The sequence below is a fragment of the Rhinolophus sinicus genome, chromosome 14 (genome assembly GCF_057876585.1).
Source record: "Rhinolophus sinicus isolate RSI-liver-muscle chromosome 14, RSI-T2T, whole genome shotgun sequence".
NCBI classification, from domain to species: Eukaryota; Metazoa; Chordata; class Mammalia; order Chiroptera; family Rhinolophidae; genus Rhinolophus; species Rhinolophus sinicus.
The window spans coordinates 78,151,109-78,178,216 of record NC_142514.1 but is presented as its reverse complement, the minus strand read 5'-3'; the positions used below and the strand labels follow the sequence as shown (position 1 = coordinate 78,178,216).

Below are 27,108 nucleotides of genomic sequence, written 5' to 3'. Positions count from 1 at the left end.
GTGTAGGTTAGACGCTGGCATCACTCTATAACTTACCAAGGGGAGCACTTGGAAGGTGATTGTAGTGATATTCAGTAATGAGGCATGTGGCACTTTTTCTAGGATTAGTTCATGAACTTAATTGTCAGAAGCATATACATAATCGGATAAAGCAAAAATTGCAGGCTGTGGGTTTATAGCCAATGTATCTAGATGTAATAAAAATGACAGCATAAGATCCCATGAAAAGGGGTGGTAAATCAAACTATGAAGGTGCAAGATTCTTACATTTTGAAAGGAGTGGCACAACATTAACACAAAGTAGAATGGAAAAAAATGTTAAGGACATATATCGTAATCAAGAGAAACCACTAAGTAACATCAAGAGATAGAGAGAAAAAGTCAACAAGTAATGAAAACAATTAAAAAATGCTTGGCCTTCATCAAACTATGTTAATACCTACATGAAATATAAACATTCAAATTAAAAGGCAGAAATAGATGAAAAGACAAGATTCAACGGCATGCTGTCTACAAGAGACTTATTTTAAATCTAAAGACACAGCTTGAAAGTTTATGGACGGAAAAGCTAGAACCTGTGTTTAGTAAGCAAAAGGAGGCTTATTTTAGTAAGAGAACGGCTGGCTATTGACGACCAGATAAAATAGATTTCAAGACAAAAGATATTTTCCTTTTTATTTTTAAAGGGCATTTACTAATATTAACAGGGCACATCATTCAGGAGCCATACTAGATGTAAAGTGCATGCTGCACTACAGGCTTCAAAATACGCGAAGCAAAAATTGACATAATAGAGGGGGAAAGACATATGCACCAAATGAAAGATGACAATTTTAATTCATATCTCGCAACAATTTTAATGGAATAATGAATCACCACCCCCTAAAAACACATTCAGCAAGAACACAAAAGATATAAGAAATACTATCAGTCATCTTATCTGACTTCTAGAGGTCACAATAACTAACAACTGTAAATATACCTTCTTCAAAATTCATCTAGCAAACCATACACTGGGATAAAAAACAACTGTCAATACACTTCAAAACATGAAAATCATGATAAAATCAGTTTTAATCAATGAATCAAATAAGAAATCAATAAGGAAATTAGAAAACAAAACAAAACACTATTTTAATATTCTAACAGATAATAGAATTTCCTTGCAGCCTGAGAAAAGGCAAACACTTCTTAGGACACAAAGAACAGTAAAAATAATGGGAAAAATACACAAATTCAAACGTCATAAAATTTAGAACATCTAGTGATCAAAAAATACTGTTAAGAAAGTAAACGGAGAATTAACAGTAGATTAGATGAAGCAGTGATTTACAAGGTAAAGTAGCAGAAAACAACCAAGCAGAACAGCAAAAAAAGAAAAAGAAAAAGAACTACGAAAAAATGAAAAGAGTTTACGGGGCTTATGGGACATCAAGAGTACCAACATTTGCATTATGCAGGTACCAGAAAAAAAAAAGAAAAAAAAAAAAGAAAAAAAAACAGATAGAGCAAGGGATTGAAAACCTATTTGGAGAAATAATGACGGAACACTTCCTAACATGATGAAGAAAGTCGACATACAAGCCTAAGAAACGCAGAGTCCCAAACAAATGAACCCAAAAGGCCCATACCAAGACATATCATAATTAAAATGCCAAAGATTAAAGACAAAGAGAGAATCCTAAAAGCAGCAAGAGAAAAGCAATTAGCCACCTACAAGGGAGCTCCCACAAGTCCATCAGCTGAGTTCTCAACTCAAACTTTGCAGGCCAAAAGGGATTGACAGGAAATACTCAAAGTGATGAAAAAGCAAGGACCTACAACCAAAATTATCCACGAAGCAAACCTATGAGTTCTGACACTTGAGTTCGAGAACTCATCCTAGCCTAGAAAAAGTGTTATATGACTCGTTGCTGAATATCACTACATCACCTTTGAAGTACTCCTCTTGGGAAGCTATACATAAATGCTAGTGCCTAGTCCACCCTTCAAAGTATTTTTGGAGCTCTTTTTCTGGAATGCCCACCAGAGCTGTCATCTTATTACCCTAGATGTCCTGACTGTCATCAAAATATCTTCCTTTCAATATTTCCTTTATCTTCGGGTAAAGAAAGAAGTCATTGGGGTCAGATCAGGTGAGTAGACAGGGGGTTTCAAAACAGTTTTTGCTTACCGGCTAAAAATTCCCTAACAGACAGTGCCATGTGAGCTAGTGCATTGTTGTGATGCAAGAGCTACTTTGGGACCTTTATTTTTTTATTTTTTTATTTCTTTTAATTTATTGGGGTGACAATTGATAGTAAAATTAAATAGATTTCAGGTGTACAATTCTGTATTACATCACCTTAAATCCCACTGTGTGTTCACCACCCAGAGTCAGTTCTCCTTCCAACACCATATATTTGATCCCTCTTACCCTCATCTCCCACCCCCCACCTCCCTTACCTTCTGGTAACCACTAAACTATTGTCTGTGTCTATGAGTTTTTGTGTCTCATTTGTTTGTCTTGTTCTCTTGTTGTTTTGGGTTTATATACCACATATCAGTGAAATCATATGGTTCTCTGCTTTTTCTGTCTGACTTATTTCGCTTAGCATCATACTCTCAAGATCCATCCATGCTGTCACAAATGTTCCTATATCATCTTTTCCTACCGCCGAATAGTATTCCATTGTGTGTGTTGAACCACCCTTGTGCCCCAGGGATGAACCCCACTTGGTCGTGATGAATAATGTTTTTAATGCATTTTTGTATTCGATTTGCTAGAATTTTGTTTAGGATTTTTGCATCTGTATTCATCAGAGATATTGGTCTGTAGTTTTCTTTTTTTGTGTTGTCCTTACCAGGTTTTGGTATCAGGGTAATGTTGGCCTCATAAAATGAGTTAGGGAGTACTGTCTCTTCTTCAATTTTTTGGAAGAGTTTGAGCAGGATTGGTATTAGATCTTCTTTGAAGGTTTGGTAGAATTCACTAGTGAAGCCATCTGGTCCCGGACTTTCGCTCTTGGGAAGGTTTTGGATGGCTGATTCAATTTCATTACTGGTGATCGGTCTGTTTAGATTTTCCAGTTCTTCATGGTTCAGCCTTGGAAGGCTATATGTTTCTAAGAACTTGTCCATTTCTTTTAGGTTATTGAATTTGGTGGCATATAGTTTTTCATAGTATTCTTGGATGATCCTTTGTATTTCTGTGGTGTCCGTTATAACTTCCCCTTTTTCATTTCTGATTTTGTTAATTAGTGTCTTCTCTCTTTTTATCTTAGTGAGCCCAGCCAAGGGTTTGTCAATTTTGCTAATCTTTTCAAAGAACCAGCTCTTTGCCACACATTTTTTTCTATTGTCTTTTTGTTCTCTAGTTCATTTAGTTCTGCTCTGATTTCTGTTATTTCCTTTCTTCTTCTGACCTTGGGTTTCGCTTGTTCTTCTTTTTGTAGTTCTTTAAGGTGTAACGTGAGGTTATTTATTTGGGAGTTTTCTTGTTTCTTGAGATAGGCCTGTAATGATATAAACTTCCCTCTTAAAGCTGCTTTTGCTGCATCCCAAAAATTTTCGTAGGATGTATTTTCATTGTCATTTGTTTCTATGTATCTTTTGATCTCTCCTCTAATTTCTTCTTTGACCCGGTCGTTCTTTATAAGTATGTTGTTTAATCTCCATGTATTTGTGTGTTTTTTCTGCTTTCTTTTTGCAGTTGATATCCAATTTCAAAGCCTTGAGGTCAGAGAATATTCTCGGTATGATTTCAATCTTCTTGAATTTGCTGAGGCTGATTTTATGTCCCAATATATGGTCAATCCTTGAGAATGTTCCATGTACACTAGAAAAGAATGTATAGTCTGATGTTTTAGGATTAAGTGCTCCATTATGTCATTTATGTCCATTTCATCTAATGTGTCATTTAGTGTCTTCGTTATTCGAAATAACGCTATTTCGTTATTTATTTTCTGTTTGGACGATCTATGCATAGCTGTCAATGATGTATTTGGGTCCCCTAGTATAATTGTGTTTTGGTCAATTTCTCTCTTTAGTTCTGATAGTAGTTGCTTGGTATATTTCAGTGCTCCCAGATTGGGGGCATAGATATTGATGACTGTTATGTCTTCTTGTTGTATAGTCCCCTTTACCATTATGAAATATCCATCTTTGTCTCTTGTTATCTTTTTCACCCTGAAGTCTCTTTCATCTGATATCATGATAGCTACACCTGATTTTCTCTGGGTACCATTTGCTTGGAGTGCCAATTTCCACCCTTTCATTTTGAGTCTATGCTTGTCCTTGTACCTGAGATATGTCTCTTGGAGACAGCTTATGGTTCAGTTTAGTTTTTTGATCCAATCTGTTACTCTGTGCCTTATTATTGGTGAGTTCAGTCCATTTACATTTAGGGTGATTATCGATATGTGAGGATTTCCTGCCATTCTATCTTTAGTTTTCTGGTAAGGCTGTGTCTCCATTGTTTCTTTGTCTTTTTGTTGTTGTCTATTATTCCTGTGTGGTGGTATTCTATGATGTTTCTCTCTGTTTCTTCTTTTATTACAGTATATATTTCAGTTCTGGATTTTATTTTTTTTTTGAGTGGTTACCCTTAAGTTTATGTAAAAGAAAGTTTGATATTTAGAGTATTCCATTTTCTTCAGCACACTTACTTTCTCCATTCACATATTCCGGTTCAGGCCTTTACTCTCCCCCTTTTTGAGTTTTGGTTGCCACAAATTGTCCCTGTTGATGGTGGTCGAATAGCCTCCTTTAGTATTTCTTGTAGTGCAGGTCATGTATTAGAAAATTCCCTCAGCTTCTGTATGTCTGGAAAGGTCTTTATTCCTCCTTCATATCTAAAGGATATCTTTGCTGGATATATTATTCTTGGCTCATGATTTCTCTCTTTCAATAGTTTGAATATTTGGTTCCACTCCCTCCTGGCTTGTAGAGTTTCTGCTGAAAAATCTGATGATAATCTGATGGGCTTTCCTTTGTAAGTTACCGTCTTCTTTTCCCTGGCTGCCTTGAGGATTCTTTCTTTGTCGTTGATTTTAGACAGCTTCAATACAATGTGCCTTGGAGAAGGCCTGTTGGGATTGAGGTAACTAGGTGTTCTATTTGCTTCTTGGATTTGAGGGTCAAGTTCTGTCCACAAGTTTGGGAAGTTCTCATCGACAATTTGTTTGAATATATTCTCTGTTCCCTTCTCTCTTTCTTCTCCTTCTGGTATGACCATTATTCTTATGTAGCTCTTTCTGATGGAGTCAGAAAGTTCTTGTAGAGTTCTTTCATTTCTTTTAAGTCTCAAGTCTCTTTCTTCTTCTATGTGTGTCATTTCCAGGTTCCCATCTTCAATGTCACTGATACTTTCCTCCATCTGGTCAACTCTACTAACTAAGCTGGTTATTTCCTTCTTAATTTCTTCTATTGAGTTTTTAATCTCCAGAAATTCTATTTGGTTCTTTTTTGAAATTTCAATCTCTTTGGTAAAATGCTCTTGTTCTTCTTCGATTGTGTTTCAGAGTTCTTTACACTGCCTTTCTGTGTTTTCTTGCATCTTGTTGAATTTTTTCAGAACTGCAATCTTGAATTCTCTGTCACTTAAGTCACATACTTCCATATCTTTAAGGTCATTTTCTGGAGACTTTTCACTTTCTTTCTGAGCTGTCTTGTTGCCTTGGTTATTCATGGTAATTACTGATTTATTATTTCACGTCCTAGACATCTACAGGAGTGGCTTCTGCAACAGGTTGATAGGAAGAGGTCTTCTTTTATTTTCCAGTATTGTTGGTAGAATGCTTTATATTCTCTCTGACTGCAGCCCTTTTTTCTCTCTCACACGGTAGTGCTATGTTTCCTCTTCACTATTCCAACTTCTCACACAATGGGGGGATTCCCTGGGAGATGGGCTTCTCCTCTGTTAATAGTTCACCTGGGTCACAAAGCGCAGTTTCCGTGGGGGTATGTGGAGAGCTTTTGAAGTTCCAAAGCTCTTCCTGCACCAGATTCAGAGCCGGTATGTTTCAGCAGTTCTGTTTACTCCTGCAGGGACCTGCCCAGATAAGTGGGGCCAGGGGCGCGGTGAGTTGTGAGAGGTGGCCCAGAGCAATGGTGGCAACCACCACCACAGCCGGTCCTGCTTCCAAAGCTCCCTCCCCCCCGTGCCGGAACCAGCTGGATTGCGAATCTGTGTCTGCTGTCCACAGTTCTCAGAACAGCAAATATTCTGTTCTTTTGATATGACAGTGCTATTGTTCCACTTCTAGCACCGGGCAGGTGTGGCAGTGCGGCTCTGGGAGGGTAGGGAGGGGGCGGCTAGTCTCAGTGTCTAAGGCTTCCGTTCTCTTCTCAGCAGTGAGGGCTTAAACCACCGTTTTCAGCCTTCTTCCCTCAGTCTTTGCTCCGAGGTGTCTGCCATGAGCATTGGGTTCAGCTGTGTTATATGCTGTCCCCGCAGCCCTGTGGGCCATGAGCGGAGCCCCAGCAGTCTGAGTTCCTCCCTCTCCCGCAGCTGCGGCAGTTGGGGATGCAGCGAGCTCGGAGCACTTAGCTAGGTCTGTGTCCTGTGCCTGCGCGGCTCCATCTCCGCACTTCTCCCTTCCCTCCTCCCCCTGCTCGTGCGTTTCGCCCACCTCTAGGTGAATTCAGCAGTGGGCCTCTTCGTCCCACCTGTCTGCTGTGCAGGGAGTCCTCTGTGGAGTTGTTGTTTGATTAGTTCTAAATTCCAGGGGAGCTTTACAGAGGCTCACCTCATGCCACCATTTTGATGATGTCAGTCCTGCGACCATTTTTGCACACACCTTTCTCATGCCAAGATTCAAAGTTAAGATTTTCCATACTTTCTCTATCGATGTTTACATGGTCTGCTATGCTTCTCACAGTCAGCCGATGATTTTGAGGCACAATTCCATGAACTTTTCTGCTCATTACTGTCTGCCTTCACCGCTCTTCATCAGAGACACAATGTCTCCCCTCAGAAACTGAATCCATTTATACACCGCCATTTACTTCACGGCATTTTGCCCATAAACTTGGATTAACAGGTCCCGGAGTTCACTTCCACTGTTGTCAGGTCTAACAAGAAATTTAATGTCTGTTCGTGGCTCTAATTCAAGGTCAGGCATTCTTGTGACAGCACACAACAGCACGCAACAACAATAATGAACATGACTCAGCATGACACCACAACGTGTAGACACAAACACAGCTGTGAGACACTGTTATACCAAGGTTATGAGACCTTACGGAGCTGTTTGTACAGTGCTGGCAATGTAAGCGCTGCGCAGTAGCAAGTTCGTGAACTTAATTGTCATACCTCATACATTCGTGTGATTTAGCATCAAAGGACAGATAAAGAGATTCCTGGACAAGAAAAAGCTAAAGGACTTCATCACCCCAAACTGGTGTTACAAGAAACGTGACAGGGACTTCTTTAAGAATAACAAGGAGAAAACAAAGAAAGTGAAAACTATGATTAATAAAATGGAAATAACCACACAAATATCAACAAATACTTTCGGTGTAAATAGATTAAATGCTCTAATCAAAAGATAGATGGAATGGCTGAATGCACAAAAAGGTAAGATCCTTACATTTGCTGCCTATAAGAGACTCACTTCAGATTGAAAGGCACAAACAGGTTGAAGTAAAGGAACGGAAAAAAATATTTCATGAAAATGGAAACAGAAAAACCAAACAGACAGAAGATCAGGTAGCAATACTGATACCAGAGAAAACAGACTTGAAAACAAAGGCTATAACAAGAGACAAACAAGGATCTAGTAATCCCACTGTAGAGTATTTATCTGAAGAAATCAAAAAAGTATTTTGAGGGGACATGTGCATCCATATGTTCATTGCAGCATTGTTTACAATGTTCAAGATGTGGAGGCAGCCTGAGTGTATGTGGATGAATGCATGGATAAAGAGTAGGTAGTACATATATACAATGGGATATTGCTCGGCCATGGATAGGGATGGATTCTTGCCATCTGCAACGACATGGATGGACTAGGAGAGTATAGTGCTGGATGGAGCATGTCAGAGAAGGACAGATGAAATGTGATTTTGCTTATTTGTGGAATCTGAAAAATAAAATAAGCAAACAAATAAAACGTTAAAAAATGCATACATACAGAGTACATATTATTAGTTTCCAGATGGGAGAAGTGTGGGAGTGAGTGAGAAAAGGGACAAATCTAGGAGTACAAATTGGTTGCTACATAATAGTCAAGGATATTTAGAGTATTTCATAAAGAACATAGTCGATAATATTGTAATAACTATGCAGGATGTCAGATGGATATTAGATTCACTGTGGTTATACTTGAAAGGGGATTAAGGGGCAGGATGAAAAAGGTGAAGGGATTAAGAAGTGTAAATGAGTCAAAATAGTCATGGGGATGTAAAGAACAACGCAGAAGAATACAGTCCAGAATATGGTAATAACTATGCATACATCCAGGTGGGCACTAGACCAGTTAGAGCGATCACTTCTTAATTTATATAAATGACTAGCCACTATGGGGTACACATCAAATTAACATAAAATAATATAGAAAGTTGAAAGGACTGAATAATAGAAAAAAGGAAGGAAGGATGGAAGGAAGGAAGAAAAGAAGGAAGGGAGGAAGGAAGGAAGGAAGGAAGGAAGGAAGGAAGGAAGGAAGGAAGGAAGGAAGGGAAGACAGAAACAGGGAGAGAAAATTTTTAAAAAGCCAAACTGAGAGAAAAATCTTTGTAAGGCATGTAGCAGACAATGTATTTGCGCCCAGAATTTATAAAGAGCTCCTACACTTAATAATACGAAAACACCCCAATTTTTTAAAGGGCAAACGATCTGAAGAGAGACCTCACAAAGGAAGACATTGCACGTGGCCAAGAAGCACATAAACAAGAACACATTACTAGTCATGAGGGAAATGCACAGTAAAGTTACAATGCCACAGCAGCATACACAAAGCAGAATGGCTACAATTTAAAAGAAGACAACCAACTACTAGTAAGGATGCAGAGTGACGGAAAGGTTCACACACTGCTGGGGGGACTTTAAACTACTATTCTCACCTCCTCTTGTGGTATTTACCCCAGAGAAATAAACGTGTCCACAAATGGGTACAAGAAAGTTCACAGCAATTTTTCATAAGAGCCGGGTAGAACACAGTACACACCGAGTAACTACTGATATGAATGTTTAGAACAGGCAAAACCAACAGATGGTAGGAAAATGAGAATACTGACTGCCCTGGGGCAGGAGGCATGAGTATTGATTGGGAAGGAACATGAGTGAATTCTCTGCAGGACTGGAAATATTCCACACCTCGGTAGGCGTTGGGTTACACAGGTGTAAAAATCTGTCCAATTCATTCAACGAATGAATTTTACATTTCACTGCATGTAAATTCTTGCTAAATTAAAAAAGAACAAACATTTAACTATAGTTTAGCAATGTATGTCAAAGTGTTTTGACATGAAGTGTATTTATATCTTCAACTTCGTGGTAATGCATGCAAATCATAGTAAGACGGATATTTATTTGATAAAGCAAATACAATAAAATGTTAGAATCTTCATTTTGGGAATATGTGTCCGTTGCACAATTCTTTCAACATTTCTTCCGTGTGAAGATTATAACCAAATATGGGAGGAGTAGGAAAACAAAAGACACATTTAGGTATTTCTGTAGAGACGTTTCTTCCCAATGCAACCCCTAGCCTTATTTTCTTCCCCTTAGGCCCTTATAACACCTGGGCACATAAGTTGAACAACCTATTTCTCACACCAACTCCTTAAGTTTGGAAATACTGTTTCTTTATACTATGGACCTTGAACCAATTCTAAGTTGATTCCAGTCACCAAAATTTTGACTTGGTTGGTCAGAGAAGTAAGTCTCACAAATCTGGGAAAAAGAAAGTCAACAACTGTAATCGGATGCTTATAGACACCTCAAGCTGAACACAATCGCCATCAAATATGGGACTTACTTTGTGTTAACTTTATAATACCTTTACATGGGTTATTACACATGAGGTAGACACTATTGCTGTGCATGAAAAAACTGAGGCACAGAGATATATGGCCCAATACCATATAGCTATTAAAAAGCAGACATCCTACAGACACAAGGTAAATATACTCAGTATTTATATCTCCATTTTAAAGAGAAGGAAGTTGATGTGCAAAGAGGTTATGTTTGCCAATGTTACTCACACCACGAAGCAGCAGGACTGTACCTGACATGATAATGTCAAGCGATTAAGTCTCCCAAACCCTGTTTTATTATACACTACTTAACTATTCGGTATCAATGAACTTTTTCATTATAAAAATGAGACTGATATCACAATAGAGGCAAAATGACACTGTTTAATGACTAATACTCAATTCCTACAATGGAGGGAGTGGGCCCAGATAAAGGAGGAGGAAACAAAGAGCCATAAAACGCCTAACAGTGAGTGTACCAGGTAGTACGAGCATGAAAAGCAAACAAACATTTAGACACCACCACCCCCCATCTCTCAATACAGCAAAAATCAGACCATACACAAATCTGCGAAATGGCTAAAACTGAGCTACTGGCATCAAGCTGAGATTCAGCTAGAATCTTAGCAATTATATCTTTAAAATTTGACAGTGAGGAAAATAAGCAAATTGACCAATCTGTCATCAGGCAAACAACAAACCAAGCTAATGTTTTCTCAAAGAGACATAAACTTTCCAAGGGTTGGACCACTCATTTTACTGAGAAAAATATAAACTTGTCTAAAGAACAAGCTCATGCTATATTAATCAACATTACTTTCCTCATGGAAACAAGGCAAGACAAATAACATATTTCTTATGTGTAATTACATCTGCATAAAGAGCTTTAATGACAAAAGAAAATCGGTCTGCTAAGAAAACTACAAAATTCTATATGCTGTATAATCAATAGCATTCAAGATTTTTCTGTCAAGGTGTAGATACACTGATACAGTCCCTCCCTTTACAACACTCCAGACCAGCAACAGGTAGGAACTAAGGGAAAATAGAGCCTCAGGCCCAGTAACTGAGCCAAGGCCAACAGCATAAATACCAACAGAGAGGCGTATGGAAGAAAGCCCAATCTGCCAAACCAGTCACGATTCTGGTGAATCAGAGTCCCAATGACAAAACTGCTAAACTGGGGAAAAGGAGATAAAGAAAAAATTAAAAAAAAAAAAAAAAAGGTCTCCCGCTCTCAATAAGGCAGCAAAGCAAAACACCAATAGACATAAACAAAATTAGTGCTAATACATACAACATTTTCAATGAAAACATCATTTTACAGTCAAAAGAAACTGTTATCAGATCTCCTACTGAAAAGCCTAAAAATATACTCTAAAAAAAAAAAAAAGAACACGAATTAATGAGGAATTTACAAATGAAATGTTAATTAGAAATAAATGACAAAAAAAAGTATTAGGAATAAAAAATGATCCACCTAGGCTGGGATTCATTTCTAAAAAGACTGCAAGGAGACCTGAGTTCAACTCAAAGTAGGGAGAAAACAAATACAGCAACCTATAGAAAGAAAGGTTAAATTAAACAATCTTCAGTTAGTCTGAATCTTTTTGAAAGTTTCCTATTTAGGACACATAAAGGACTCTCCTTAATAGAAGAAATAATGGATAAAAATAGTGGACAAAAAAAGAGAAAAAACAAATGGCGAAGAAACTCACAAAAAAATGTGTCTCCTTCCTAGTAAATAACAAAATGCAAACTAAACCACCAAAGCCATGCCACCTCACAGACATCACAATGCAAAAATTTGAAAAATAAACGAAATCAACTACTGATATGGATAAAATAACAACAGACCTATGCACAGACATGTGGAAGTTGTAAACTGTAGAACTACCTTGAAGAGCAATGAGGCAACACATCACACATCTGAAGGTGTGTATGCTCCCCTATAATCCAACCCCATTCCTAGATAAAGAGCCTACAGAACAGGCGGCACCTGTGCCCAGGGAGACGTGCATGGACATTCCCCTCAGCACGTATGAGGAATGGACCCAAATGTACTCTGCAGAATGGATTGTGGGAAATCTTCCTACAGGATAAATATGTAACAGTGAAGTTCAATAACCCAGAGTTATCTTTCACGACACTGATAAGTTTAATAAGTAATATGAAGAAAAAGGCAAGTGAGATGAATACATACAATATTAATCCACTTATAGACATTTCAGATACTGGCTAAACTAAATCACATAATCATATTCTGAGGGTCAAATTGTTTAAGTTGAAATTCTGTTTTCAAAGAATTACGGGTTTTGGATGATACTCATAAAATTATAACTGCTAGGTTAGGTTTTCTGTGTTGTCACAGTGAATGTGATTTAAATTTAAAATCCTGGTAGTTTAAAACAGACACACACACAAACACACACACACACAATTTGAAGGGACTGTTTCAGTGGCAGGTTAGTCTTGTGCTGGGTCACACAAAAGCCCACCCCTCCACACCTCCCCGCCCCACCACAGTGCACCAAGGCCTTTAATAAACATCAAGAGTATTAACTATGTAACCTACCTCAACCTCCGGCAGTTTAGTTGCCACAAAGTCTGATCTCTCCCGTGTCATGTTGTTACCTTCATTACCTACTTCAGGAGATAACCCATTGGCCGCAGACATACTGAAATTTAAGGAAGAAAAACCAATAGGCAAAAGGAAAAAGAAAGAAAGAAATTAAAGAAAATTAAGGCAACTGATATATTACACTGCTCCATAATTTGTGAACTGATTACCTAAAAATTAGAGAACTACTAACAAGAAAATAAGGGTACAGCTGAACGTGATTTTAAAAGCTCATAGATTTCTTTGTGTAAAAGGTTCCATTTTCCAACCTTACTGAATCTTCAAAACGGCTTATGTGAATCAAATATAGACCTTACAAACTAAATATAATGCTTAACTGTAAAGATGACATTACCTTCGTTCTGTATTTTGTCCTGGCGTCATAGCTTTCTCGTCTATATTCTAGAAAAAATGAACACACCGTATTTAAATGCTTGCTTATTTGTTCTCATTTTTGTAGTAGCATCCTTCTATCTGTGAGTTTTCATATTTGGAATCAGGAATTTCATGCTGCCCAGTTAATGAATCCTACAATTGGCTACTTATACCCTGCCTTCTGAATGGTGCACAAGAGTAAGAGTGCAATGATATACACATAGAATGTCACTGAGCACATCTTTGCTAAATAAAGTAGGGGATTACAAACATAATACACTACCAACCACAAAAGAACTTTCACTTATCTCTTATTATGGTCTATTAAATGCACAAGCAAATTTATAAGGACATTCCTTTTGAAATTATTCTCTGAAACTTAACAGTTCTTTCACGAAAAGGAATCAGGATTTCTTGGAGAAATGAGTGACTGATAACAGGGCTAGGTCCGGAAATTTACAAGACGAGCTTGAATTACTTTACAATATCGAGCAGCAACTAAATGGTCAAAAAATAACAGGGAAACATCAAAAGGACACAGGAATCAGGCCAAAGACCAATATGGGACAATATGAGCATCCAAACAAATAACGCTAATGAAGGATTTAACCTGTTGAACGTAAAACTTCATGTTAACATTAAAAATAAACACATTAATAGGAAAAAGAGTTCATCCTACAATAGGAAGCCAATTAATGTAAAAGGAACAAGGAATTAGAGAATCACCCTTTGACAAGAAACAAATTATAGATTAAGGCAAATATCATCAATAATGCTAACACGAGTGTGTGAGAAGGACACTTATGTGCTCAAAGTTATCTCCCCACAAGAAAGTTACTACTAATAAAAGATAAAGTAGTCACTTTACAGAGGACAAATCCCACTGACACCACCTTCGGTAACGATCACACTGCCGCAAATGGGATGAACTAACAGCATGTGCCTCCTACATGATACACTGAGAAGAGCTCAGCATCCATTCTGGGGTATTACTACCGAAAGTACACAACTGGAATCTAATCAGGAGGAACATCAGCCATCCCCAAATTGCAGGACTAGCTACACCGTAACTTGTATTTTTTTAGAAGTATGTATGTTGTGAAATATCAAAATAAAAAACAAAGCCTCACAAAAAGTCTAAGGAACTGTTGTAGACTAAAACATGATCTTAGGTTCTTTGTCTTTTGAATCACTGGCAACTTCTAAATAAAACCTGTAGATTAGATAATAGTATTATACCAACATTAAGTTTCTGTCTTTGATAATTATTAGGCACTTATGCAAGGGTTTCCCTGTCGGTACAAAAAAACAGAAAAAAGTAAAGCAAATGTAGTAAAATGTGCAGTTCTTCACATCTGTCTTGCAACTCTGTAGGTCCAAAATTAAGTTGAAAATACTATTTAAATATTGATCAAGCAACTGTGACAAAATGGTAATCATGACAGTTGAATCCAGATAAAAGAGTAATGTGTCAACATTGTATTATGCTTTCAACTTTACTTTGAAAGATTTTAAGAAATGAGGTTGTTATAAAGATCACATCCGATTAACTATATATAAGTAAAAGCACAAATAGCAAGATGCTATGTAAATAAAAAAATACACTCTAATTAAATGACACAAGAAAACAGACAAACACAGATATGGGACATCGTATAAGACAACTGGCTGGTCTCTTAAAAAAGCAGTATGTCCAGGAATTCCACTCCTAGGTAGAGACCCCAAGCGAAATGAAAATGTATGTTCACCAAAACAACAACAATAAAATCAACTTTCACAGAAAAATTCATAGCAAAACTATTCAACAGTGCAAAATTGAAAACACAAATGTCTATCTCCTCATGAATGGATAAGCAAAATCTGGCACATCTGAACAAATATTATTCAGTCATAAAAAGGAATGAAGTTCACATACTTGCTATGACATGGATGAACACTGAAACCATTTTGCTAAGCGAAATAAGCCTGTCACAAAGAACCCCATATTTTAAGAATCCATTTATATAAAATGTCCAGAATAAGCACATCTACAGAGACAGGTCAAAGGTTGCCTAGGGCTGGAGAGGTAGGAGTGAGGGATCACTACGAACGGGTATGGGCTTTTAGGGGGGTCAGGAAAATGGAGATGGAAATGCTATACAACTGACAGTGGTGATGGCTGAACAACTCTGTGAATACACTAAAACCACAGAATAGGTAAATAGGTAATGTTTTGGAATCTGAATATATCCCAATAAAGAGGTGAGTTAAAAATAAAAACAATGTGGTGAGAGGGAAAATTGCAGGTCTAGAAAGACAAAAGTGAAAGCAATGTGTAAAACTTGTATTCTGGTTAAAAAATGCAGCTGTAAACATCATCTGAATATGCACGAGGTATTAGACAATATTAGGAAGGAACTGGCATTAGTTTCTTACATGTGATAATACAGAAAAAATGACTTAGAAAATGAATGCCAAAGCACTCAGAGTTGAAAGAAGTGATATCTGAAATTTATTTGCGTTAGTCCAACAACGCAAAGTACATACAAAAATAAACCTAGAAAAATTATTTAGTCTAAACCACGAGTATATACTAGTGCTTACTAGTAAACTATAATTTGGGATTTGATTGAGGTGCCAGCCATTATAAACCCCTACTAATTCATAATTATCACTAATTCACAAAGTGTATGCACTATCTACTTGGTAGATTGTGATGGTACAGTGCTTGTATCTTACATTCTTTATTCTTGTTCATTTTAATCGACATTCAAAAAGTAGTGAAAATAAACACATACTCACATTGAGCTTTTTATCTATTCTTTGATCAGTGTTCTTTAATTTACCAGATGAGGCCAGAGATGGTTTAAAATAAACAGTTGGATTTGGTGCTATGGAGACTGGCTTTGGGATCATTAGTCTCTGAACAGGAGGATAATCAGAGTCCACCTTATAAGTAAAAATAAATCAGAAACCAACTTTTATGTTCAGATATACAAGTGGTGCTCAGCTAAAAATTATTTGACAATAGCAAATATGACCTAGAGACTTTGAGTACTTCTTAGAGAATCACTCAGGGGATGCAAAGAAATACTAAGAGAACAACTGATAGTAAGAGAACCAAGGGGTATGTGTGTGTGAGTGAGTGTATGTGTGTGTGTGTGTGTGTGTGTGTGTATGTGTGTGTGTGTGTGTGTACACACATATACATATAATTCCAAAATGGTTTTCATGGAGTATTTTATTCCAGACTTAATGACTTTGACACACTTGTGCACACACACAAAATAGAAACTATATTCAAAACTATTCTAGATATCTAAGCTTTTACAAGATGAATTTCAAATATAAAAACTAAACATCTAAACTAAAATCGATTTTGCAGCATTTTCTGTAAATTGCTGTCTAAATTTCTTCAGCTGCAAATAGGGTAGCTTTACACTACGTAGGAAAATATTTTAATGGCTTAAAATGTGAGCAAATCTCCCTCCAATTTAATGTTCCTCTACTGTGATTTAAAAATCAAACCGAAAGTCTTCCAATTGCAATCTCATTAGTAAAGTAGTGTTGAGAATTCCAAAACTTAGCATGAACTGGCTTTCTTATCTAGGTTCACAAGTGTTTTGGCAATGGTCTCTTGCTACACGGAATCACAGTAAAATCCTGTGGGTTTAAGATGAGTCTGAAGCCAAGAGCTTCTCCTAACACCCATTAATAAAATTTTATTGGTACTACACACAAACGCTAATACAATTTTTATTTGCAAGAACATTTATTACCACACAGTTTAAAAAATTTACTCTTTTTTAGGCAATCTGATATAAAATAGGAGTCTGAGAAAAGCAGCTACTGGGCTATATTAATCACATCTCAGCAGCTAATAACAGATTGACTTCTCCTTGCCAGATTGCAAATGTCTAGGTCATTCCAAAATTTGAAAGCAACACTATCCCAAGAAACAACTCAATCTTAACTTCCTCCTCTGCATTAAAAATTTTGCAAAACTAATAAGTTTTCATATCTTGAATACAGTCTCGAAATTAATTGAGATTTATGATAATTTTAATCAATTACTTCTTGGGAAACATGGTATTCTAATAAATGCTTCCACAAGTAAGGATCTGGGAATCTGTTTCCCCAGAAGGATTCTTAACCAGCCACAAATATAACTAACCGAAACTATACCTTTCTAACCCTGCCTATTGAGCAATTTATTTTTCCCACAGTAACCTCCAAAGCTAATTTTCACAAAATAGAATACACTAAAAAGGCTTAGCAGGATATCATGTCTATTATATTTTTTATTAGCTCTGCTATTTGGAACAGTATTTTGGGCTGACTGATGGTAGACATGTCAATTTGAAATCTATTACACTAGGCAGATTGACATATTTTTGTTAATGAGAAAAGTTTACAAAGATAATTACGTTCAGTGAGCACTTCAGTTCACTGACTCTGTTCACTCCTCTCTTTATTTACCCACAGGTAACCGTCACTCTTAAAGACTGCCGAGATGCCGAAGACGGGACTGCCAAATATCCCAAAAATACCGCATGAGCATCTACTACATATACAGCATTATGCTCAGTAAGGCGCTCACAAGAGGAACAACATCAAAGAAAAAAATCTTAGTTTTCATACATGTTCCCTAATGCCTAGCAACTAAATTCAGTTTGGTTATTGGCTGACTTAAAAATAAATAATGCAAAAGTCCTCACACTTTACAAAAATAATCACTAAAGAAGACTTACCTTTCGCCTTTTGGCCCCCAAGTTTCCGGTGGTATCTATCCCACTCCTATAACGAGGCTGAAAAAAATACAATATATTAGAATAGATGGCAAACTTTGGAAAATATGACTTTCATCACCAATATACAAAAATATATCTCATTGAAAAAGTTTAAAAATCAACTTACAGACTTCCGGGGAGAAGAAATATCAAATGGAATTATTTTTGCATCCTGTTAATATTGAAATCATAACAAAATTAAGATTTTTCACTAAACTCAAATTGTGAAACACTGTTGCATTTACCTGTGATTTTAAAAATTTTACCGGGAGAGGGCTTGTCAACATCTCTAAAAATTTGAATATTCGCTGCACTTTTGACCAGGTCGCATCACAGGATTGTGCATTGAGTTGCTGAGCTTTGTTTCTGAGTGGTGCCTACAAAGTAAACCCTGCATTACCTGTTGGAACTGTGAACTCTACAGCACACAATTCAGACAATGAAACTATTTAAAACACAGAATGCAGGTCGAAAGGGAAATAGGAATATTCTGTTAACAACAGCTTATCTCTGGGTGGTGTCATTAATCACATATTCAACCTTTTCTCTTCCTTTATTGAAAATGCAATTCTCTGCCTGAGAAATTACTATTACAATCAGAAAAACATGATAAGACACCTTGCAACACTCTAGAGATCTGCCAGCTATGTGAAATGGGAAAAGTAAGGTAACTGGTAGAACATTCTAGCATTAACTTCATCTGTTTATCCTTGATATTTAAATCAAACAACACTGAATGAAGGAGAACTGTATTAAAATATTAGTTATTCTGGGTATTAAGTAGTATTTACTCACAGTAAATTTCAAGGTAACTAAATAAAGAGACTATAGACTCTACTGCAATGGAAATACAAACTTCTAAATGGAGTTATTTCTTTTCATTTGTTTGCCTTCTTCCTTTGTTGTTTTCAGTTTTACATACCACATAGCAGTGAAGTCATATGGTTGATGAGAGTAAAAGGGATCAAATATATGGTGATGAAATACATGGAGAACTGACTATGGGTGGTGAACACACAATGTGATACATAGACGATGTAGTATAGAATTGTATACTTGAAACATACGCAAGTTTACTAACAATTGTCACCCCCAATAAAGTTTAATAAAACAAATAAATAAATGCAGTTGCTTCTTAAATTTTAGTGAAAGAAAAATTTTAAATACGTAGGCTCTTTCTTAATAAATGGCTTTTTAACTTCCTTAGAATTGGAGTTAAGGACACAATCTTGTAAAGAATAGACAAGTACCCTTTAAAATACAAACAATGTTTACAAATTCCAATAGAAACATTTCCTTTTCTCAAGAATGCATTACAACATTTCATAACCAAGTGACTACCACCAATCAAAGTAGTTTGGTAATGCTCGCTGTCAAAAAAACACAGTAGTAATCAAATTACAACCCAGTTTCTATAACTAGCTGATAGCATCTGAAAAACTGAACTATAATAACTGCTTTAAATAATGTTTCTCTATATGATACCAAACATTCATTATATTTTCAGAGAAACTGCAATATTATACATTAGTTTTATCAATTATTTCATGCCGATTAAGGATTGGTGTTCAGGACAGAGGCTTCAGCAAACATGAGGCAATATTATAATCCTCCAGGAAAATTGACAGTCTGTCCTGTCACTGGATTCTAACAGGGCACGGGCCTCTCAATGTGTTACTCCACTAACCCATAAAATGGAAATGAATTAGAAAACTTTTCTTTTCTTTTTTTCTTTTTACTTGTTATTTATTAGTTTCAGGTGTACAAAGCAATGTGATAGTTAGACATTTACACCCGTCACAAAGTGATAACCCTCCTCCCCCAATATATTAACCCTCTGACACCGTATATAACTATTATAATTCCATTGACACTATCGCCTATGCTGTACTCCACATCCCGTGACTACATATATAGTAAATTATAGTTGGCATTCAATATCATTCAACTTGAGGTGTACAGCACAACGGTCAGGTATCTACACCATCCATGACATGGTCTCTCTAATAAGACAAGTGCCCAACTGACACCCTACAAAATCATTACAACATTATTGATTATATTCCCCAAACTGTCTTTCAGATTCCCGTGGCAATATTGTGAATACCAATTTGTGCTTCTAATCTCCTCACCTTCTCCCACATCCCCATCCACATCCCAACCTGCAACCATCAGTGTTTTCTCTATATCTCTGAGACTATTTCTGTCTACTGTGCTCATTTATTCAGTTATTTAGATTCCACATGTAAGTGAGATCATATGGTATTTGTCTTTCTCTGTCTGACTTATTTCACTGAAACCATAAAACTCTCAGAAGAAAATATAGAAAGTAAATTTGAAGACATTACCCAGAATAATATTTTTACTGATATATCCCCTCAGGCAAGGGAAGTAAAAGAAAAAATAAACATATGGGATTACATCAAAATAAAAAATTACCATCAATACAACAAAAAAAGCATCCTACTGAAAGATGTATATTTGTCAATGACACATCGGATAAGGCATTAATATCCAAAATTTAGGAAACACTCGTTGAAATCAACACCAAAAAAACAAACAACGGAATTTAAACATGGGCAAAGGACACGAAGAGATATTTTTCTAAAGAGGATATACAGATGGCCAACAGAAATAGGAAAAAATCCTCAACCTCTCTAATCATGAGAGAAATGCAAATAAAAACCACAATGAGATACCACCTCACTCCGATCAGAATGGCTATCATCAATAAGTCAACAAACAACAAGCACTGACGAGGATGTGGACTAAAGGGAACCCTCATGCACTTTTGGTGGGATTGTAGATTGGTGCAGCCACTATGGAAATCAGTATGAAGTTATCTCAAAAAAATGGAAATGGAACTACCTTATGACCCAGTAATTCCGCCCTTAGCTATCTATCCAGAGAAATAAAAAAACGCTAATTCAAAAAAATGTGTGCACCCCTATGTTTACTGCAGCCTTATTCACAATAGCCAAGACATGGAAACAATGGAAATGCCCATCAGCAGATGACTGGATTAAGAAGCTGTTTACACAATAGAGTATCACTCAGCCATAAAGAAAAATTAAATCTTACCATTGCAATGATATGGATGGACCTGGAGAACATTATGCTAAGTGAATTAGAGAATCTTTAATATACCTTTCAACTCTCACGCTCTAGGAAACCAAGAAAGAAAAAATAGATTCATCCCAAATGTTAACGATAAACATCTGGAGGCCTTGTTGAGAATGACTCATACATGAGTCTCAGGACTCAGCATGAAAAAGTATAGGATTGCATACATGAAATAGAGAAGGAAGCAGCAGGGATAGACTGACTTGGGACAAGCTTAGGAATCATGGGCTTGCATCATGCTATCTGGTACTAATGCAGTGAACTATGTTAACTGTAAAAAATTTTTAACTTTAAGAATATTTTAATTTTACAAGAAGCTCCCTGTGTGACTCCAAGATCCAGTTAACACTTTCTGAAATAAAATATTGCCCTTTGTGAACACACACAGAAATAAGACTCATAATTACTGTTAACTATTTATGAAAACATCCTCTATTCAGGAAAATAAGAAATTACTCTAAGGACAGGACAGATCTTCAAATATATTTTTCACATACAATTTCTATGTCTGTCATAGATTGTCATCTTTACACGATTTCCCTCTCCAAAAGGCTACATGTTCAAAAGTATTACTATAACTCCTCCATTTTAAAATGTCAAAATCTGGAACATAAGCACCATAACAACATATACAAAAAACAGAATTGTATGAGCTTCAAGACTCTTAGGACAAAACATAGAATGCCACAATTTACCTTCACTTGGTGTTTTATAAAAAGCTAGCAATCAATTTCTGATTCTTCTCTGCCAATGTTTATATATGTAAATGTAACTCATTTTGCATAATGAGTTTGTGTTCTGTGACCCTGCTTCACTCACTTATAAGTTCTGATAACTTCTTGCAGTTTCTTGGGATTTTCTATATAGATAAGCACGTTGTCTGCAACTAGGAATAATTTTATTCCTTCAGTCCCAGTATGTATGCCCAGTATTTCTTTTTTCTGCATTAGCTAGGATTCGCAGTATATTTAACAGTAGCAGTGAGAGCAGACATCCTTGTTCTCTTTCTAATCATTGGGTGAAAGTAGTCAGTCTTTCACCATTAGGATGAATCTAGCTGGAGATTTTCTGTAGACACAATTTATCACTTCCAGGAGGTTCCATCTGTTCCTAGGTCTATTGAATATTTTTATCATGAATGGATGTTGAATTTTGTCAAATGTGTTTTATGCATCTGTGGAGATGTTCATACAATTTCTATTCTTTACTTTATGTATATGGAAGATAACATTAATTTTCAAATGCTTCATTCCCAGGACATGCATATTCCATGTGACCCTGATGTAATACACTTTTTATATATGTTGGGTTCAATTTGCAAATATTTGTTGAGAAAGCTTGTGTCTGTAACTCATGACAAATACTGGTCTGCAGCTTTCTTATAATGTCTTTGGTTTTAGTTATCAGGGTAATGTTGGTTCCTTAATATGTTGGGAAACATATGAAAAAGTTTGTGTATAATTGGTGTTATCTCTTTCCTAAAAGCTTTTTAGCACCTTCAGGAAAGTCATGTGGCCCTGAAGTTTTGTTTGCTAGAGGGTATTTTAACTATGAATTTGATTTCTATAATTGGCTGCTTAAGCTATTTATTCTTGAGTAACAGCAAGTAACATGAAACACCTAGGTATAAACCTAACAAAATATGTGCAATGCCTGTGTGATGACTATTACAAAACATTGAAGACAGAAATTTAAAAAGACCTAAATAGTGGCAGGAGGCTCAACACAGGAAAGATGGCTCCCACCAGCCGGCTGCACAGAAGGGAGATCCCCACGTAGGGAAAATGGCCCCAAAGTTACACAACTCAGTCTTTCCCCTTATGTCTCCGACACCCCCCGAGTCACCTTCTCTCTGCTGAGCCCAGGATTAGATACTGCTTCCGTGTTTGTAGGACAAATGAAATCTAGCTTTAATTCATTTATTTCATACCTAGTGGAATAACATAAAGAACATTCCCAATGGGAAATGAGGCAAGTTATTCTTTGGAAATGTGCTCACACTTTGATGCTGATGAAATTAAAAGGCTAGGGAAGAGATTTACAAAGCTTGATTGGGACCATTAGGGTCTTTGAGTGTGGAAGAGGTCCTGTCCCTACTGGAGTTACAAGAATTCTTTAGAACAGCGAGTAATAGATACATTCCACACAGATGGGAATGGACAAGCAGACTTTAAAGAATTCATTGAGGGGGACTTTCAGTTCAATGTCAAAGACAATAAAAAGCAGAGTTGAGGTCTCCTTTCCGTATCTACGACATGGACCAATGTGGCTATCTTTCCAATGGGGAACTCTTCCAGGGGCTGAAGATGATGATGAGGACAATCTGAAAGATATACATTTACACCAAAGTGCAGATAAAACCATAACAAATGCAGGTAAGGATGGAGATGGAAGAATATCCTCTGACAAATTCTGTGCTGTTGTAGGTGGCCTACATATCCACAAAAAAATGGTGGTAGATGTGTGACTCTTTTTTCAAGTAAGCACCTAACACTTTTCCTTTCTTCTCCATCTCTGAAGATTGACTCAAGCCATCCATCCATGCTCTCTGTGTGTTTAAATGGAAGTATTTTTCTCTGTGAAGCCACATTTTCCAACATGAGCCTCATGAAGCCAACTAAGTGTTATTGACCTCTTATTCTCTCAGTAACTCAGTGTAGCACTTTAAAGTCTGAAGGACAACATGAAAGGAGCATGTCAATGTGGTGAAGAAAGGGAAGAGGTTCACTTTTTAATTTATCTTTCTTCATCTTGTATAACAAGAAAGAATCAGTACCTATGTATATACAGATATATGTAGCTTTCTATATGTGAGGTAGGTTTAATATACTTGATTTAATTTAATATACTTGATTTAGGGAAAAAAATGATAGTGTACAAAAGTGCCAAGCAGAACATAAAATACCTTAATTACATGATTGTAACAGGGGAGTTTGTACCTTTTTATATAACTAGGAATATATTTCCAGGGACTACGAGTCATTGCTGAGCAGCTCTTACTACATCTCCGCTTGAGGAGTTCAGTGCTACTGCCAAGAGCTCGTGCTCGTGTTCATACATTACCTGCACAAAGCTATGGCTGCTTCATTCTGTTACTGCATAAGTGGGGCCATCACAATTATTAAATGTCCCTGAGTAAACGTAAGTTTCAGTTGTGATTTTATACACAAAGGCAAGAAGCTATGTGAAGCAATCATAATTTCTCTTAGATATTACTTAGTGAAAAGTCCCTGAAGTAGTCATGTAACTGCATAGAATATCCATTTGTTTAGTTACATGGGTAAACAATTTGTCATTAAACCTATGTTTGAACCATAACTGCCCCTTCTTTGTTTCAAAAGACTGGCAGCTAATCTAAAACACGGGTGATATTTAACATGCATGTATGTATCTAAATGCCCACATACATTTGTGACTTAAATAGGCGAAATCTTACTCATCTGTGTGCCACAGAGGAGCAAAATTTTATCCAAATTTATATCTCTTAAATTTCTTTACCACGCGGCATAAAGGGTGAACGATGGTTTTCTTCTTGGTTTGCCCATATTTTAATGGATGATGATTTAGTAAATTTAATAAATTTGTGTGATAGAAAAGTAGTATATCATGTTCCACCACTAAGTATTGTCCCTTCCCTTTTCTGCAGAGGTACTGTTGGCTGGAAGAAAACACTCTGGGTAGCTTTAAGAGTGAGTCGTCTTTCCCTATATAGGTTTTCAATGAAAACAAAACAAAACTGGTTTTACAGTCGTGAGTGGGAAAAGGCAGGTTGAATCAAGGTGAATGAATCTTAAAGTGGGCACAACTGCCGCCATTGCTGTTCCTTCAACTGAGTGCTGCACGTCAGGGGCTCTGTCTGTGAGAGAAAAATCTCGGTGCTTGGTGTCCTTGCATGACATGGAGTTTTGCATATAGACCCATGTAAAATGGACCTTTTGTTTACATAATGTGCCAAATTTTAAAAGAAAATGTGGCCAACTTTGGAAATGTTACTGTTCAAACTGAAAATCTCCTACATGAAACTTTCTTCCTCTGGTTCAGTACATGCATTATAATTGCAGCCAGTGGTTTATCTCTTCCAGTGTCAACTGCCATGTGCTCTGCTTCAAGGGGGAATGAGTCTTCTGTGAAGTTTTTGTACATAAGTATTTGTTACAAATATTTTTAGAAAATGCTTTCTATTTCTCTTCCTTGTGCATATCTTGGCTCGCGTTACAGAAAAACAGGGCAAATATTATTTTCTTATTGGAGACTGAGTGTTTCCTCCTTTTTTTCTACTTTTTTTTTTTTTTTTTTAATGTGTATGGGTGGGTAGTTAGGGGTGAATTATGCCATACGTTAGTTTTTCTTCTGCATGAAATGTCATGTTGTAAGAACTTTAGAAAACTTCATAGTGTATGGATAAGAAAATAAAATATTTCAAACTTGAAAAAAGAAAGATCTAAATACATGTACTGATGTATTGCATTCATGGATTGGAAGACTCAGTTTTGTTAAGATGTTTATTCTCCCCAAATTGATCTTTAGGCTCAATGCAGTCCCAATCAAACCCCGTAGACTTTGTAAAAAACTGATAGGGTGGTTCCAAACAGATGAAAAAGCAAAGTAACTAGAAAAGCCAAAACAAGCTTGAACAAGAACAAAATTGGAGGACTCATAGGACCTGATTTCAAGATTACTGTAAATCTATAGTAATCAAGACAGTTCAGAGTTGCCGAAAGGATTAATACACACATCAGTGAAGTACGTGAAGTCCAGAAATAGAGCCACAATATGGTCCACTGATGTTTTCAAGGTATAAAGGCAAATCAATAAAGAAACTATAGTCCTTGAGAAAGACAAATACGATATTTTCTCATTTATATGTGGAATCTAAAGAACAGTATAAATGAACAAACAAAACAAAAACAGTCTCAGAGATATAGGGAAGAAAAGTGATGGTTGCTAGATGGGAGGGGTGTGGGGGTGGGGAGAAGGTAAAGGGATTGAAAAGTACAAATATGTAGTAACAATATAGCCATGGCGATATGAAATACCATTTGGGAATATAACAGTAATGTTGCAAAGATTATGTAGGGTGCCTGATGGGCCCTGAACTTATTAGGGAGATCACTTCATAAACTGTGTAGATGCCTGATCACTACGCTATACACCTGAAGCTGAAGTTGAATAATATTGAATGTCATCTGTAATTGAATATATATATGTATATGTATACATATATTTATATGCATAAATATATATATACACATATGTATGTATATATACATATATAGTCACGGGATATGGAGTACAGCATAGGGAATATAGTCTATGGAATTGTAACAGCTACATATGATGTCAAAGGAGTAGTAGATCGGAGGGGGTTATCACTTCATGAGGTGTGTAAATGTCTAACTTCTACATTGTTTTGTATACCTGAAACTAATGAAAAAAGAAAAAAGGAAAAACTATACTCTTTTGAAAAAATAGTACTAGCAAATTCAGAAATTCATATGTTGAAAAAGAATCTGGATCCATACAAAATAAAAAAGTTATCTCAAAGGATCACAGGTCTAAATTAAAACCTAAAATAAAGCTTCTACAAGAAAACACAGGAGAAAATCTCTGTAACCTTGGGTCAGGCTAAAATGTCTTTGATACTACACCAAAAGTGTCAACCATAAAAGGAAAGAAATAACAATATACTGAATGTCATCAAAACAACATTTCTCTTCAAAAGAAAATGCTAAGATAAGCCAGAGAAAGGAAGAAAAATATTCCCAAAACACATGTCTACTAAAGGACCTTGAGTATTGAACTCTCTAAACTCAATAAGAGTACAACCCTATTAAAAAATGGGCAAAATATCTGAATAGATATTTCACCAATGAACATCTACGATGACAAATAAGCCCTTGAAAATATTCTCGTTGTCATTAGGGAAATGCATATAAAAAGAAGAAGAGCAAGTTGGAATGGCTACTCCATACCTATGAGAATGGCTAAAATAAAAAACAGAAAACGAAAAACTGACGACCACACAGTGCTGACCAGAACTCTCTGACATTGCCATTGAGAATGCAAAGAGGCACCAGCCAGTTTGGAAAACAGTTTGGCAATTTATTATAAAGTTTAATGTATACTTATCATATGACCCTGCAGTCTAACTTCTAGGTATTTACCCAAATAAAATGAACATCAATGTTCACACCAAATGTCAATAGCAGCTTTATTCACAATTGCCAAAAATTAGAAACAACCCTAGTATCGCTTCACTGG

General features: G+C 36.4%; 1 protein-coding gene and 1 pseudogene across 1 annotated transcript in view; one reads left to right on the top strand and one right to left on the bottom strand.

The window, feature by feature from the left end:
• LOC109453332 (nuclear pore complex protein Nup153-like) overlaps positions 1-27,108 on the bottom strand; it is a 103,083-nt gene that overhangs the window by 25,026 nt on the left and 50,949 nt on the right. The window lies entirely within an intron of this gene.
• LOC148755740 (calcineurin subunit B type 1 pseudogene) lies at positions 22,807-23,314 on the top strand (annotated as a pseudogene).